The sequence below is a fragment of the Rattus rattus genome, chromosome 1, assembly GCF_011064425.1.
Source record: "Rattus rattus isolate New Zealand chromosome 1, Rrattus_CSIRO_v1, whole genome shotgun sequence".
NCBI lineage: Eukaryota > Metazoa > Chordata > Mammalia > Rodentia > Muridae > Rattus > Rattus rattus.
In genome coordinates this window covers 183,202,596-183,221,639 of record NC_046154.1, presented here as the reverse complement: position 1 = coordinate 183,221,639, position 19,044 = coordinate 183,202,596, and positions in this window count along the sequence as shown.

The following is a 19,044-nucleotide window of genomic DNA, read 5'->3' as shown; positions in this document are numbered from 1 at the left end:
CAGGAGCATTAAACATTGATTAAGCATAAGCTACAGTTCTCAGATTCTTTATATTGGCTTGTAATTTTCTGAGATGAAAGAGAAAAATGTCAATGATATAAAGGCAATTCAAGTCAGAGAGTTTTACATTTATGAGAGGGTTAGAAATCAGAAGCCCTAAGACGGGCAGCTCTTAACAGTGAAGGCGATGAAGGAAGGTTTCAAAATGGGTTTGGTGTGTGATTGGAAGAATTGATAGGATTTTAAATTGTGCAGGTGATGGATCAGAACTTTTACTTTGAGAAGAAATGTTCAAAATGGATCTGGAAGAAAGGCATAAGCTTTGTGCACAGGGGAGAGGGTTCAGTGTGAGTCGTCTTGTATATAAGACACATCTTGCAGAACACACGTTGTAAGCTATTAGTTGGGCTGTAATCACAATATGGAGAAACTTGAAGGTCAGGGGAAGGCCTTTTCATGGAACTTTGTGCAACAAGAATAATTATTAGGGGTTCTCAGTGACATAATTAATTCGAGAGAGGCTGAGTTAGGAAGCAGATGTAATAGTCTAGAAATGGTCTGCTACATTAAGTGTGGTTTTTCCCAGCAACCAGATGCTTAGTAAAAAATTAAACGAACAGGCCTGAAAAGAACTCCTAGCTTTAAGTAGGTGATATAAATGGCCTGACATTATTATTTTTTCATTAATTTTTTTTGTATTAGATCATTTCTAGCATGCGTGTGCATGTGCCTGTATGTGTGTTTGTGTGTGTGTGTGTGTGTGTGTGTGTGTGTGTGTGTATGTGTCTGTGTGTGTGTGTGTGTGTGTGTGTTACTTTTGGTAAAATTTGGTTATTTATAAAGAAAGAGTAAATTTTTAGACTTTCCTGTAACATTGTTTTTTTTTTTTTTTGATACAACCTCTTAATTTTTAAATAAGCACTTTCGTTTTTTCAGGCCATTGTAGATTGGCCTTCCTTCTTCCTTCCTTTTCTCCTCCTCCCTTCCTCTCTCTCTCTCTCTCTCTCTTTCTTCCTTGACTCTTCCCTCCTTCCCTTCCCTCCTCTCTTCCTTTCTTCATTCCAGGTAGTTCCTTAGTTCAGTAGTAACTCATTCTTGCAAACACTTAGTACTTCCTGTGTGTTGTTAACTCTAACCAAATTTGAATGTGTTCCATGTCTTAGAAGCATGTCTTTTTTTGTTTGTTTTTAGTTTAGTTTTGTTTTCTTTTGTCCCTCATTCTTGTGGAGTGGGGATACAGCATCATGGTACAGCTCACGCTGTCTTGAACTGCCTATATAGCCCGGATGGCTTCAAACTTGACATTCTTCTGCGTCATACTCCTGAGGGTTGCAGTTACAGGTATGAGATCAGATACCCAGCTATCCGAAGTTTACTTTTATGTGCAGTAGAAATATAAGTGAGCAAGTATGACTTTCTTTTTCATTTAAAAAAAACAACTGTCCTGAATATTCTTTTTAAATATGTGAATGTTACAGAAAGACAAGGTGTCTTGTGTAAAATAAACAAAACACTCCTGCATGAACGGTGCTAATTTTGGATGCTCCAATCTATGTGTATTTGTATACTTAAAGTTTGGATATGAATATGGCTCTCAAACAGTTAATGTTAATAGTCATCTTGAAGAATCACTTAGTCAATTTTTAACTCTAGATTTCTGGAAATAAATAAGAATGGAATGTTGAAGTTTCAGCTGAAACTTTACTATTAAAAGCACAATTCATTTGCTACTGATCGCGATGTGTATCTGAGTCACTGGTCCGAGGAGGTTGTCATAGTAACATTGATCACACACTATGTCTGAGGGTATTTATAAAAGAAAGTGTTTAATTTCAATTTACAGTTTCAGAGGATTAGAGTCCATGATGATAGAGCAAAGGCATGGTGGCATAGACAGCTGAGAGCTTACATCTTGATCCCCAAGTAGGAGCCTGGGGTTGGGGGAATGAAGAGGGGGAGAGAGTGAGGGTGGGGAATAGTTCCCGTCTTTTGAAGCCAAAAATCCTGCCCTGAGTACTTACCAATTTTTCCTTCAAAAAAAAAAAAAAAAAAAAAAAAAAGAAAAAAAAAAAAAAAGAAAAAACTTTACTGACTAGAGACCCAACATTGAAACAAATGAGCTTATGGTGCCCATTCTCATTCAAACCTTCATGGAGGTATGCTTACAGCTGCATTGCCATCTCCTTCCCCTCTATTCATCCACATGAAATTATGCCATGTACCTTGCATTTAAGAGGTTTCTTATTGCTCCTTCCACACATATAGAACATAGCTGTTTTAGGAATAAGTAAGTGTGGTAAAAAAAATATGCTTATCTCCAAAATTTTCAGCTTGTTCACATGACAATATTTGGCTAGGGCATGTGGAATGAGAAAAGTGTTAATATATGTCACATGAAAGCCATCACTTTATGAATCCACTATGGGATATTGCCAATTGATGGATTTAAGAATGAAAATTTTACCTAAATAGAAGGAGGTGAAGAGTTGTAATCTAGGAGGCAATTATTATTATTATTATTATTATTATTATTATTATTAATTATTTACTATTATTATTAGTGGAGTTTCTATCTATCTCTCTATCTATCTAGCTACATGTAAACAAGAGTACATGTATATATATGTTTAAGTGGCAGTGAAGCCAGAGACCAACACCTGGCATCTTCCTCAATTGCTCTCTATCTTTTTTTTTTTTTTTTTTTTATTAACTTGAGTATTTCTTATGTACATTTGGCAAACATCCCTTCCCTCCCCCCTTCCTTATGGGTGTTTCCTCCCAACCCTCCCCCATTGCCGCCCTCCCCGACAGTCTAGTTCACTGGGGGTTCAGTCTTAGCAGGACCCAGGGCTTCTCCTTCCACTGGTGCTCTTACTAGGATATTCATTGCTACCTATGAGGTCAGAGTCCAGGGTCAGTCCATGTATAGTCTTTAGGTAGTGGCTTAGTCCCTGAAGCTCTGGTTGCTTGGCATTGTTGTACATATGGAGTCTCAAGCCCTTCAAGCTCTTCCAGTTCATTCTCTGATTCCTTCAACGGGGTCCCGTTCTCAGTTCAGTGGTTTCCTGCTGGCATTCGCCTCTGTATTTGCTGTATTCTGGCTGTGTCTCTCCCAGGTTCGATCTACATCCGGCTCCTGTCGGTCTGCACTTCTTTGCTTCATCCATCTTGTCTAATTGGGTGGCTGTATATGTATGGGCCACATGTGGGGCAGGCTCTGAATGGGTGTTCCTTCAGTCTCTGTTTTAATCTTTGCCTCTCTTTTCTGCCAAGGGTATTCTTGTTCCCCTTTTAAAGAAGGAGTGAAGCATTCACATTTTGATCATCCGTCTTGAGTTTCATTTGTTCTAGGCCACTAGGGTAATTCAAGCATTTGGGCTAATAGCCACTTATCAGTGAGTGCATACCATGTGTGTCTTTCTGTGATTGGGTTAGCTCACTCAGAATGATATTTTCCAGTTCCAACCATTTGCCTCTTTTTCATAAAAGTCGTTGTTTTTGATAGCTGAGTAATATTCCATTGTGTAGATGTACCACATTTTCTGTATCCATTCCTCTGTTGAAGGGCATCTGGGTTCTTTCCAGCTTCTGGCTATTATAAATAAGGCTGCGATGAACATAGTGGAGCACGTGTCTTTTTATATGTTGGGGCATCTTTTGGGTATATGCCCAAGAGAGGTATAGCTGGATCCTCAGGCAGTTCAATGTCCAATTTTCTGAGAAACCTCCAGACTGATTTCCAGAATGGTTGTACCAGTCTACAACCCCACCAACAATGGAGGAGTGTTCCTCTTTCTCACATCCTCGCCAGCATTTGCTGTCACCTGAGTTTTTGATCTTAGCCATTCTCACTGGTGTGAGGTGAAATCTCAGGGTTGTTTTGATTTGCATTTCCTGATGACTAAAGATGTTGAACATTTCTTTAGGGTGTTTCTCAGCCATTCGGCATTCCTCAGCTGTGAATTCTTTGTTTAGCTCTGAACCCCATTTTTTTTAATAGGGTTATTTGTCTCCCTCGGTCTAACTTTTTGAGTTCTTTGTATATTTTGGATATAAGGCCTCTATCTGTTGTAGGATTGGTAAAGATCTTTTCCCAATCTGTTGGTTGCCGTTTGTCCTGACCACAGTGTCCTTTGCCTTACAGAAGCTTTGTAGTTTTATGAGATCCCATTTGTCGATTCTTGATCTTAGAGCATAAGCCATTGGTGTTTTGTTCAGGAAATTTTTCCAGTGCCCATGTGTTCCAGATGCTTCCTAGTTTTTCTTCTATTAGTTTGAGTGTGTCTGGTTTGATGTGGAGGTCCTTGATCCACTTGGACTTAAGCTTTGTACAGGGTGATAAGCATGGATCGATCTGCATTCTTCTACATGTTGACCTCCAGTTGAACCAGCACCATTTGCTGAAAATGCTATCTTTTTTCCATTGGATGGATTTGGCTCCTTTGTCAAAAATCAAGTGACCATAGGTGTGTGGGTTCATTTCTGGGTCTTCAATTCTATTCCATTGGTCTATCTGTCTGTCTCTGTACCAATACCATGCAGTTTTTATCACAATTGCTCTGTAATACTGCTTGAGTTCAGGGATAGCGATTCCCCCAGAAGTCCTTTTATTGTTGAGCATAGTTTTAGCTATCCTGGGTTTTTTGTTATTCCAGATGAATTTGCAAATTGTTCTGTCTAACTCTTTGAAGAATTGGATTGGTATTTTGATGGGGATTGCATTGAATCTGTAGATCGCTTTTGGCAGAATGGCCATTTTTACTATATTAATCCTGCCAATCCATGAGCATGGGAGATCTTTCCATCTTCTGAGGTCTTCTTCAATTTCTTTCTTCAGAGTCTTGAAGTTCTTGTTGTACAAATCTTTTTACTTGCTTGGTTAAAGTCACACCGAGGTACTTTATATTATTTGGGTCTATTATGAAGGGTGTCGTTTCCCTAATTTCTTTCTCGGCTTGTTTCTTTTGTGTAGAGGAAGGCTACTGATTTATTTGAGTTAATTTTATACCCAGCCACTTTGCTGAAGTTGTTTATCAATTGCTCTCTATCTTAAGTTTAGAGATTAACTTATTCTCTGATTAAGAGTTCAGGAGGTAGGTTGGCTAGTCCGTGATCTCTAGGAATTTACCTTTGCACTTGAATTATCAGCACACACTGCCACATATAATTTTTAATGAGGGTACTGCTAATATGAGTTCAGGTCTTCATGCTTGTATGGAAATCATTTTATTGAATGACTCCCCTCCTCATCTTTTAGCAGGGAGATTTTTAAGGTATTGAGAAGTCATTAGTCAATCTGAGAAGTCAAAGAAAGGGAAGCATACAGGGTGGTCTTCTGCCATCTGCATCCATACTAGACATCTGCTGGTGATTATACAACAGCCATTGGTCAGCAGGCTGACATTCAGGAAGGATAGTTTAATACAGAACAGGCCAACTAACCAACAACCGAAGAGTACATGTGGAGCAACCCATGGCACCCTCATAGAAGCAAGGGAAGGGGAGACAGGATAGGGAGTTCCAGAGGTGAAACTGGGAAAAAGGATAGCATTTGAAATGTAAATAAAGAAAATATTCAATAAAAGAAAAAAATAATACAGAACAAGCAAGGACAAGAAAGTAGACATACTCCTTATTTTCACTCCTTCTAGAGAGTAATGGCTCCTGATTTCCTTCTGCAAAACTCTCTTCTAGTTAACTATAGCATGAAACTTTAGAGGTAAATCCAGTCTATGAAAGGGATGGTTACAAAATGCATGGTCTACGCTACTTGCATGGCACCATTGGCGTGAGCCATGTTGTGAGTATTCCTTTAACCATGAAGCAAGATGAATAAGACATGGTGTGGAGCCACAGCTGGATGAGAGCCTCAGTAAATCCTCAGCTCTTACATAACAAGAACAAGAAGTAAATGTTTAGTGTAGTAAGCCACTGAGATGTTGAGGTTGTGACTCATGTATACTCCAGTGTCAGTGGAATTGATACTGGGAATGAAAGGCTGACTTACCCAAAAGACACAGATCTGTGTTATTTGTTTGTTGTTGGTTAGGGAGGAAACAGGAATCTGGGGGAATGAATGACCTGTGTTTTCCATGTTCAAAACGTTCTGTAAAAAGCCATAATGAATAACTTGGAAGAGACATGATGACATTATAAATCAAGGATAGGGTGAACCATTCCATAAAAGAATGCCATGAGTATGAGCTGGTAGTTATCAGCTGCATTTAATAAGGTTTTAAGGAGAAAGACAGACACTCATAAAATAAAAGATGAGAACTAGAAAAAGAATGAGACTTGCATGTACTTTTTTATATTTAAAGAAAATGGTACTTTTTATATTTAAAGAAAAATGATAAATTGTGTAAATTTTATTAACATACAGATACAGATGAGGATGCTTGCAGCTAACCATCAGAGTGCGGGGTCCCCAGTGGGGAGTTAGAGAAAGGACTGAAGGAGCTGAAGGGGTTTGCAACCCCACAGAAAGAACAACAATATCAACAAACCAGAACCTCCAGAACTCCCAGGAACTAAACCACTACCTAAAGAGTACATATGGACATGTGGATGGACCCATGGCTCCAGCTGCATGTGTAGCAGAGGATGGCATTGTCTGGCATCAATAGGAGAAGCCCTTAGTCCTGTGAAGGCTCATTTCCCTAGTGTAGGGGAATGCCAGGGTGTTGAGATGAGAGTGGGAGCATCTTCATAGAAGCAGTGGGGGGATGGGAGATGAGGGAAAGGGGATAACATTTTAAATGTAAATACATAAAATATTCAAGAAAAACGAAAAAGGATTCAGACAATATTGGGCAAAATGAACCCCCAAAATATGATGATATTGTTAATTTTTAAATGTTTCGATTAGATTAATGTGGTCCCCAGAAAGATTTGTTGAGGAAAGTGAAATCGCTTAGGCAAATAAACAATGCTAAGGAAGTTTAAATAAAATAATTGAAAGGGGAAAGCTATATGTCGCAAATTACTGCAGCTGTGCTACTACTGGTGCATGGACTTGGCTTTTTAAGATGTATGTAGCTAGGAATAACATTAGTCTGAATTAGAACTTGATGGCATATGAAATGTTGAATAATTTTCAAGTTCATCAGGAGGCTTTTCAAGTTTGTCAGTATTCATCTGGAAGAAAAAAAATAATCCTAAATATATAGTAACCTTGTAGCAGTGCTACAAAAGACATCAGGAAAACCCAGAGAGATGTATGTGAAGTCAGATAAAATTGTCTAGCATTGTCATCTCCTCTCAGTAGCAGATTGAGTAGTATATCCCAGTTCTCCATTATTGTGATCTGTATATTTCTATCAAGAGCACTGACCAACTTGGCATTTAACAAAAGCTACAGGCAAGGACATAGTAACCTGTGTTTTTTAGTATGAAGAAAACACTCAACAAATAAAATGTGTCATTTCTTAGATGGTACCATATTACATTAGAGGTCAAACCTTAAATTTTTAGAACAACAAAAGGCACTTAACAGATACCCCCACAGTTCTTAGTATGGTAATCTATGTGTCAAACTAGAAATCATTAAAAATATAAATATGTGAAATTATTTCAAGCTTTCTAAGAATAAAAATATAAAAATGTATATGAATATACATGTACATGTGAATATATATATCATATATGTATATATGGATTTGAAATCCAGTACAATCATAGCATAAAGATTCATATTCCAGGTCCAACATATCCAATGTGTCTTCTGACATCCAGATGTGCCTGTAGTGCACATGCATGCAAGTAAAACATCATATCCCCACAATAAAAATTAGTAAATCTTAATAAAAAGTAAAGATGGGGAATTTCAATACTTTTAGTGGAGCTACACAGTCACAAACAAATTGATAAAGACCTTATAAGAACATTTCAATATTTTTCATAAACAAGAATAAAAGAGCATTGAAAGTTTTTGAGTGAAATGACAAAACTGTCATAAAATTAACAAAGCATGAAATTATATATGATCAAGATAGTACCATGAATGCAAAGTTGACTTAATTCTAAACTCAAACCGTGCAACTAATCACATAAAGCAGTAACCGTAGTGATCATATTACATATATGTTGCAAAATGTAATTATCTTTCTATGGTAGAAATACCATACCTTACAAATAAAAGTAAATATGTCATGGTTGATAAAGAATATTCACAAATGTCATTCAACAAATATATTTAATGAGGAAAAACTCAACATTTTCTAGTATTAACCAAAGGTGTTTGGTATTTTAAGAAAGAAGGAACAAAGACATAAAAACTAAAATTGAAGAATCAACATATACTATGTGAATAGACATTTTCTATGCAGATGGTTTATAAAGTCTATTAAAATTCAAAAAATTACAGAGTTAAATAAACAGAATAAATCATTACTAATATATGTAACGTATATACACGCACACATATATCACACATACATATATATAAATCTATACATACATGTAAAGTATTTTACAGATTACAACTAAGAAATAAAATCTGAATATATGCTATCTCCCCTTAAATAATAAAATATATTGTATGAAAAATTAAATAAAAAATTAAAAGGAATTAATATAAATATAATTGATTGAACTAAGTATTTGTAGACCTCCAAGCATAAAACTCTGGAATACTTCCTAGAAAGAATAATGTCAAAGGAAATAAATGAAGAGAGGCCTCAAATTGGTAAACTTAACACTCAAAACAGAGGGGCTGATTCAAGCAGTATTGAAGAACATTCCATCAAGCTCTTTCTGCTCCTTTAAATTTACATGAATATGCGAAGCACATAAAACCACTTTTAGAACAAAAGTTTATTGTACCTAAAAAACTAAGGAGTAAAGGGAAAAAAAGTGCTACCATATATGACTGCAGATTTGCACACAACTTGAGCCTGGACTGCATGGGGGATTGTATATGTGTAGGACAAGAAGCATGTAAATGCAAACATAGGATGCTTACTGTGGTGGTTTGAAAAGGTTTGATCCCCACAGACTCATGTGTGTGAATGCTTGTCCCATAGGGAATGGCACTTTTAGAATGTGTGGCCTTGCTGCAGTTCGAGGAAGTGTGTCAATGAAGGGTTGGACTTTGAGGTCTCCTATACTTAGGCTCTTCCTAGTGTGGAACTCCTTTGGATGAACATGTAGAACTCTCACCTCTCCTCCAGCACTATGCCTGCCTGCATGCATGCCATGCTTCCCACCATGATGATAATTAGCTAAACTTCTAAAGCTCCAATTAAATGTTTGACTTTGTAGGAGTTGCCTCGGCCATAGTCTCTCTTCCCAGCAATGGGACCCTAAGATAATTAGTGATCATTAAAATGTAAATGTAACCAAAATACAACACTACTACATATACAACAAATGATTAAATTACAGTCCTTGAGTTTGTAAGAATTGTGTGTGACTTGAACTGCCTTAAAATGGTAGCAGGGATCCCAGAGTTGCAGCCGTTTGCAAGCTTCTGATGAACTAGTAGACTTCCACTTGAAGGTTTTTCTCAACACAATAACAGAGCCAATGCTAGCATGCTCATAGGATTTTGCTCTCATTATTTAGGCCACAGTATATAATATTATTAATAACCAAACTCTAAAAGAGTAAAAATTTCGATTAGCAAAGTCGTTGATAAATTCTCTTGTAGTCATACACATGGAATTGCATTCATTCAGCAACAACTCAGCCACGAGGAGCCAATACCTTGTAAAGAAATATAATGAAATGAATGAACCTCTAAATTATACACAAGGGAAAGCATCTAGATACAAAGAGTACATATCATATGATAGGCGTTGGCAAAGTGCTGATGTAAAGGCTGTAAATATTTTAGGTTTTATGAGCCATGTGGTCTTGGCCATAATTAGTTAACTGCCATTTTAGCGTGTAATCAGACAGATAAAACACCAATGAGTCTCACTGTGTTCCAATAAAGTTTTATCTGTGAAAATACATGCCAAGTTGGCTTTGGCACTGAACTGTAGTGCCAATCTCTGCTGTTTGATGCTGTTCATAAGAAGTTCTAGAATAGAAGAAAGAAATTTACAGAAATTAAATTCAAAGTAGACATGATCTAGGATGCAGTAGCTTGCTTATTATGGGGCAGGAGAGGGATTTAGTATAAGACATATGTAGATTTTTAACTAGAATGGAATTATGTATGGTATACATTTGGCAAAACTCACCTCGTAAGTGTATGCAGAAGTATGGAGAAAAGAAAACTTCAGCGGATACAAACGTCATTACCATTTACATTGCTGGAGAACTAGGTAGAAATCATGGAGAGGTGGGTGAAATTTAGAAAGACTATAGAACTATCTGTTTAGGAATTCATGAATAAGGGCATAGTATACTTTATATGCCATAATATAGAATCTGCAGTATCTGATATTAATGGCCATTTTGTGTTTAATTATAGATCTCTCATTCAGTTATGTTTGCCGTGGATAGTAAATTAGACTGTATATTAGTTCCTAGATGTTCCATGATAATTTCACAGAGAACAAACCTTCTAAAATTTGTTTTATTATCATAAGCCATTCATTTACTTCAAGCATATTAATACTAGCATAGAAATAACCACAGTTTGGGTATAAAAAATCTCTTGAATGCATTGCTGCCAGATGGATGAGTTTCTGTCCACCAGAAGGGTGTTTATATTCTCACTTAAGCTCAGAGTGCCCTTTTCAAAAAGACAAGTTGAAAATTGTTCCTGTGTCAAACAAAAGTACAAAACACCCTGATAATCCAGGAACAAAAGTCTGTATGGTGATGGAGTGAAGGAGCTGGGCAGCTTTGAAGATACTAGGTATGTTAGGGTTATTTCAGTCCAAATATGAAACTATGCTACCCTGCAGACAATGCAAGCATCCTTCCAGAGGAATTATGTGACTGTCATAATGACACGTCTGCTAAAGTTGTCTAAATAAAGAGCATGAGACAGACCTAAGGCAGGGAGGGAAATCAGCATTTACCAACAGGAAGTGGATCTTGTCTAGGGAGTCACAACTTTATTTTTTACTTCTAGTGTGTCTGATAAATTTTGGAGCCTGGTTTCCTTGATAAGATTTTAATATGCCAACACTTATCATAATTTCAAGTCTCCACAATAAATGTACATGGTGGCTCATTTTCTTTTCCAAGGGTAAATCATGTATCAGTCTGTGCTGAAGGAAGCCACCTCCCAGGAAGTTTCTGAGTCTACCCATGGGCCTGCAATCATGTTTTCTCTTAGAGTACAGTTGAAAACTCTTTTGAAATCGAGTTTTCTAGGATAGTGAACAGACTGAAAAACATACCATCTTCTATAATATACAGCAACTTCAAGTAGCCTGAGCTCCATAGAATATTTTCTTGGTTTTGTTGGGATAAATGGCAATGAACAGAATGTTAATTTTTAAATTTTACAATCTGGTTATAAAGTCCCATATTTTTCCATTAAAATAAATTAGAATAGGATAAATTTGATAAACATGAATACCAAAATTAGTGGCACAACTTTTAACATTAACACTGGGAATATTTTAAATAAAATATATATTTACTTTTTATGACATTAGTAGTGAGAATGAGTAATTCAATACATGGTTGTGTGATAAAGAAAAATGATGTCTAACATCCCATTTCTTTCTTCCTATAGGTAGGTGCTTGCATAACGGATTTGCAATTAAGTTCAATAAATGTGAGAATGTACTGTCTATAAAATTATCTTAACAATGATATCCAATGTAGAAAATATTAATATGATTTCAGTGGCATTTGAATAATTTGAAAACTTTCATACTTGAGTTTTGATTGTGCTTAGGTTCATGCTTCATATTGAAAACTGTTTGATATTTTAATTTTAGAGGGTGAGGAATCTAAACTCAAGATGTAGCAAAGGTGACTTTGAATCATCAAGAATGTCCTTACCTACTAATGCTCGCGAAAAGTATCCATGATCTGATACTTTTGATGCTGATCTAAGGAGTCCACATGTGCTTGGTTATTGGTTTCCCTTCATTTTGGCCAGAAAAGCAGAATTCTTCTCATTCACATACCTTTAGAATGTGTGCCTCTTCCTTCCTTTCTCTCTTTCTTTCTTTCTTTCTTTCTTTCTTTCTTTCTTTCTTTCTTTCTTTCTTTCTTTCTTTCTTTCTTTCTTTCTTTCCTTCCTTCCTTCCTTCCTTCCTTCCTTCCTTCTTTCTTTCTTTCTTTCTTTCTTTCTTTCTTTCTTTCTTTCTTTCTTTCTTTCTTTCTCTCTCTCTTTCTTCCTTTCTTTCTTCTTGTTTTTCTTGTTCTTGTTCTTCTTGTGCTTGTTGTTGTTGTTGTTGTTGTTCTTCTTCTTCTTCTTCTTCTTCTTCTTCTTCTTCTTCTCCTCCTCCTCTTCCTCCTTCTCCCTCTCCCTCTCCCTCTCCTCCTTCTTCCTTCCTCCCCCTCCCCTCCCCCCCCCCCTCCCCCCTCCCCCCCCCCCCCTCCCCCCCCCCCCCCCCCCCTCCTCCCCCCCCCCCCTCCCCCTCCCCCTCCTCCTCCTCCTCCTCTTCCTCCTCCTCCTCCTCCTCCTCCTCCTCCTCCTCCTCCTCCTCCTCCTCTTCTTCTTCTTCTTCTTCTTCTTCTTCTTCTTCTTCTTCTTCTTCATTATCCACTTTCATAATGTTTGCATAATAACAGGGTAAGATGATAATAAAGCACACAAAAGTTATTGAGTCACACATATGAAGAATTTGAAATGATTTTAAATATTTCCTTTGATATGATGACACCTCAATTCTCTGCAATAAATCCCAGTGCAGATTTAAGGAATGACCAAGCCCGTCTCTATCACTGTGACTAGTCTGTTTTTGAATTTCAAGGAAATGAGTCAAACACCAGGATTCCTCATTATAGTCATTGTTAACATCCTTGTCCTTCTTTGTTGTGCTCAGCTTTGACTGCAAAAGGCCTGTTGTATGGGGACCTTAGTACAACCAACACTTTAAAAGGAGTACATTTAATTAAGTATGTAACTTTGGCCACTTTTTAGTGAATAGGTGCCCTTTTTTTCTTCTTTTTCTAGATTGTTTACTTTAATAAAGCTTGCATAATAACAGGGTAAAATAATTATAGCATACACAAAAGTTATGAAGTCACAAAAATGAAGGATCTGAAATTATTTTTAAATATTTCCTGCATAGGTATTGTATAAAAGTTTATTTTCATTTCATTCTATTTATAAAGATCTTTTAGGAAAAAAATAGAAGCATGGACAGAAATTGTTTATAATAGTGTAATAAAAACATACCAAAAACTAATAGTGTGAAAGCATATATTGTTTAATGGAATGCACTGATTCTGGAAGAAGTTATTGCTACATGTGATGATCAAGAAAATTTTTTATCAACATTCTTTATCTCTATGACTATAAAAGTTCACTTTAAAATACCAGTTGCATATTTTCTGTATGGCAATCAAGAAGAAAAAGAAAATAAGAAATTGGCTGGGCTTTGTAAAATCATTTCCATTTTGGATTTTATAATAAGTATGATTTTAGATTTTGTAACAAATATGTCTTTAGAGGAATAATTTCTAATGAGAATCCATTGTGTGGGCATGTGCAAACTGTAATACTTAATCACACATGGCTAGTCAAATTATGGTTGTTAACCTCTCATGAAGTGTCACAAGTTTGCACCTGAAATCAATTATTTCTGCTCATACTAAGACAGATTATAGACACGACACTCAATCTTAGGGGTGAAACAGAATGAAATGGTGTGCTTGTTAAAGCACAGATGGCTACGTCTACCCCCCATACTAATTTTGTAGATATTGGGTAATGTTTAACATCTAGGGTCCTAATGTTCCTGGGTGGTATTAAGTTCTAAACCTTTACTTTATATGGTCTTCTTAGCATTTGTTCCCTGCTTCTTTGTCTCTTTAAAACTGAAGATAACTGCTTCTCAAGCTGATGGCCTTTTCTCATGTTTAGTGCATGTGAGAAATGCAGTAAAGAAGCTTCCAAAATGGCCCTTCCACTTGGGGAACAGTTTTATTGTGAATAGGAGAGAAAAAATATCCAGAGGCATCTGTAAGAATCAAAACACAGAGATAAAGATTAGACTGGGGATGATCATGAATCAAGAAGTTGGAGAGTGGGAAAGTATAGTGGAGATGACAAGAAGTAGAGAAAGCAGAAGGCACAAGAGAACAGCAAGAAAAAAAAGATAGCCATTGCATAGCAAGAGAGAGATTAGTAAAAATAGGCAGATGATAAGGAGGACGAAGAGCTGGCTAAAAGGTTGTCTGTGAGATAGAGGGAGTTTAGGGTAGAAGAGGAAGGAAGAAGGGCCAAGATGTGGTTTTTGCTACATCTAAACAAGAACTTGTGAGTACAGACTGAGGAACTCAGGGCCAGCATGGGCTTTGGTATGCAGCCATAGGTCCAATTCAACAGACGGCCGTATGCCTCCTCTTCCAGAGATAAAGGAAATGACTTCATTTGAGGACAGAAAGTGCATTTCATAAGACATGCTGGTTGTTATCTGACTGCCAAAAAACCTTCGATAGTCCAGCTTGAGCTCATCTATAGATATATGGACTGTCTGAAACATAATGTTTATGAATATCAGAAAGCTAATCAAGAGGCATGTACTGATCTTTCCCTCACAAGGTCAATTCAAATCTACTGTTTTTCTAAATTTCGTTCACATTGGGCTCCAGTTCTGCAGGACTTTATCATGCCCTTTCTTTAATCCTGTCTTTCAGTGAAGAGCTTCTACATATGCAGCCAATATATACTATTGATTCCTCTCAAGTATAACTTTTCTTCTACAGTCTTAAGTCCATATCTCTACCTTTTAAGTCATAGTCACTGACACATATCCAGCTCTATTGCTACATCTTCTGATGGATTTTATGAGTCTTATTGAAATGAATTTTCCAGAATGCTGCTTTGCCTAGATCATATCTTCCTGATTCACTTAAATTACATATATTTATTTTTACATTGTCATAGTTCCCAATGCTCAAATAACTCCTATTTTTCAGGTTTGCCTATAATGTTTCCCTAACTTACAGGAGAATTATTGTTTTGTTCGGTGTACCTGTTCCTTTATCTTGTGGGTCTTGAAGGTGTGGCTCAGTTTCTCCTTAGTACCACGGATTGACACATAGGAGTGATTTTTGTTTATTTACATTCTCATGGAAGAACTAAATGTGAGACCATGTGTGATAAACAGTAGTAAAATCCTGGATGTGGTATCTACATCTCGATTTGGCCTTTTACCTCTCAAATTTTCCTTTTTCTACAAGATGGATTTATTTGGGTTCTGCCAGGCAGATGTCTCAATGTTTGTATACCACATTTGTTGTCATAAAATTCACTTCTAAAGACCATTTCTAGACTTAGCTAAGGCCTACTAGTTCTTTAACATGGTGCATAACCATTTTCTCCTTCTTTAGGCTTTTCTATTTAGAGTTCGTTGTTTTTATCTGCCAAAGAGGATCCTCAATTTACATGGAAGAATAAGGTGTAAGACTGTGACAAGCTCCACTTTCTTTAATTCTGTACCAATCCTTGTTGATTAATGAATTTTGGGTTGGACTTTTCTTCTCCCACTATAACATTTTCATTATTAAATGTTTAGTAATACTTCTAAGTGGTGAGAGTGCGGTGGTTACCGAAGTGTGGGTTATTATTCCTCTGACTTTTAGTTTATTAAAATAGTAGAGAATGAGAATGAGAAGTAAATGATAGGAAATTTGGGCAATATAGTGTTCACTTGGGAAGTATCCTCATAAATATTTGGCTTAGCATGACTAACTTGATTAGTTTAGTTCACCAGAAGAAAATTGCACATAAATTGGTTAGATTGAGTTTTTTCCTCTTTCTTTGTTTTTGTTTTTTGGTAACCAACAATACCATTGTGAAGTATGAAGCTCAGTTGTCACAAATGTGGGCAAATTTAGAAACCAGGGATGACAGCAGGGACATAATGCCCTCCAGGAATATCGGTCAATAGTTCAAGAAAAATAAGGTCAAGTTTCTCTGCTTCTCTGTCACACAAATACCGAGCATTGTATGTTTTGAGCCTGTGACATTAGCAGGCATGGTGTTATTTGATTGCATTCCTGCCCTCGTTCTCATTTTCCTTGACATTTAGGTATTCTGAGGGAGCATAGCCCCTATAAGTGGACCAAGAAATGTAGCAAAAATAGCACCTCTACGTTTATGATTGTGGTGATCCATGATGTTAGCATCTCCTGTCTCTTAAAGTTAGTTGCAGTGGAATGTAAGTGGTTAGATTGTCAAGGGTCCTGCCTTTTCTACGAGGAGGATACAAATATTAAGCATCCTTTATCTAACTTCTGTTTTAGAAATGCTTTCATGAGGGAACATTATAAAGGAGTTCCTTTTTTGATCAAATGGTCCCAAGAAAACTTTTGTCTCTGCTACCGGTTATGTAAGGTATTGGTAAGGGTATCTGCACATTACATGAAAAAGATGTCAAACATGTGCTAAGAATCATAGATCTAATTTTATGAGCTTATATTTATAACATGAACAAAGTCAACTTACTGGGTAATACATTCAAGGTAGGATGTTCTTAAGTTCAGACAGGGTTCCATTTAATCCCAAATGAAGGCAATCTCTATCCACTTCAAAGCTAACCCAGGGCTCCTCTACATAGATACTGGGCTTTCTTAGGTGAGCAAAGTGAGAAGGGATGGAAACCAAAGGAAAATGGAGATTTTATGGTTCTGAGGTTCTGCTTGTCTCTCGTTTTCAATAAAAACTATTTCTTAGCAGTGTAAAAACTTGGAAAAATACAGTATATTTCTTCTAATTCTGATGGCTTCCTGTATTCTGAAAGAAATTTGCATATTGAGCAGTTCATTCCAAAAATAAATTTATCAAATAAAAATGACTCATGACTAAAAACAGAGTGAACTGTATACACACAGTTTTTCAAGAAATCTTCACACTTCCTTGACTTGAAAACTGAAGGAAATTTGACTGCATTGAGTTAACGCATTCCCACACAAACAACTGAATATTTGGGAATCAGTTAATATGATATATTTATATTACTATAAATTCCATATTCTTAAAGACGACCACTTAATCAATATTTACAAAACTTTTTTTATGTTTTAGGTGAGTTTTATTGCAGTGGATGGAATCTTATTGTAAGTTAAAATGAACAATATTTTCAGTTTATATCTCTAAAATATTTGAAAATAAGAGTAGGTTGACTCAGATAGTGCATAAGTCTGAAAATGAACTCAAGCCGGAGCATAGGCAGATTCTGGCAGTCAGAAAAAGGCCAGCATTCCTTACTGTGAAATAAATTTCTGTCCACCAAAAGGAACCATTTTCCTTGCCTCTGGTAGAAGGAACATAGGGTTCTGTGCTGACATATATCTGTGATTGCGTATTAAAGAACATGCCTGCTTCAAGGGTCCTTCAGACCCTACACACAAGGAATTATTATACATTTCTTTTTTTAAGATTTATTCATCTATTTTATATAAGTACACTGTAGCTGTCTTCAGATACATGAGAAAAGGGCATCAGATCTCTTTACAGATGGTTGTAAGCCACCATGTGGTTGCTGAGAATTGAACTCAGCAGAGCCATCTCTCCAGCCCTATTATACATTTCAAACCCCCACACTAGCATGCTGTCCCCTCTCACCATGTCCTTTTCTATCTACTACAAACTCCCAGGTCTGTTTCAGTTCATTTGCTGCCCTACCCTCCAACTTCTCATTCTTACAAGTCTCGTGAATTTTGCGACCCTTGTTTTCTCATTTTTCTCATGAAAATGTCCATGCCATGTCCAGTCTACTTCTTCCTTTCTCTGCTCTGCATATATTCTTTCTCTTACATCCAATAAAAAACCTGTTCCTCTAAAGGAATGGCCATCTCAGCAGTTCCTTTACTGAACTCTCTTGGATACAAGTCATTCAGCAGGTATTCAGTTTGCCTCAGTAGCGTAAGCCTGAGGAAATACTTGTGAAATTTCAGATTAATACATTTTCCATGTGAATAATATTTTAATCTTAGACTCTTAGTCCTTTACCTTTTGTACTTCTTCCAGCTTTTGCTTCTGTACAGAGGTCTTCTTAGTGTGGTATGATAACAGAGTACTGCAGACTGGGTAGGGTTTGCAAGCATGACTCACTTTCTCATTGTTCTTGAAGCTTGAATCAAGATTCTTGATTCGGTTTTGGACTAGAACTTTCTGGCCTGTAGATGATGATGTCTCATGGCCCTTTAGTGATACATGTGAGGATAAAATATGCCTACTCAAGAGGGCCCTGCTTTGTGTTTTAAGGTCAAGGCTAACATTATGGAAAGAATACTACCTCTTTAGAGTACTCTCCTTTAACGTTAATTACTGACTTGGAAAGCAATCTTGCAAACATGAGGGTTTATGGCTTTAAAATGTGAGTTTTAGAAAAGACGGACTCTCATTTTCTGTTACTCTAATAGCAGAGTTTCCTCCCTTCCTTGGCGATTACTGAAACTGCTTAAAAGACTATGTGATGTGTTTCTTCCCTTTGCTATTTCCAGGGAGGATTTTCTCCGGCTGCAACTGAAATTTCACCTACACTGCTACTTCTGATGATGGTGCCTTTTATATCTTTGGTGTTCTCAATGCTCTGCCTCACTTCCTTCTTCTTTTTCATTCTTTTCTTGACAAATCATTTTCTTATGGTCAGGGAATTTCTTTGTGGCTACAGTAGGCAGAATGATGGACTCGCTTCCAAATCCCCACCCAATAGTCTCTCAACCACCTTAAACCTGAGTACCTCTTAAAACCTAAAACAAAGAAAGAAACAAACAACTAAGCAAAACAGAAACCTGAGAACATTTGGTGAGACACAGTTCAGACCTATGAACTTAAGAATACAAGATAATTTGTTTTTAAGTTTGAATCTATTAAATTTGGGAGAACTTATGGTATCAAGTAACAAAAGTAACATAGTAGAGACCCGTCAGCAAGTAGATATGGCTGCCAAATGACCAACTTTTCAAGTATGTGAAAAGTTCCATCTCTAAATGCTAAGCATATTTTCC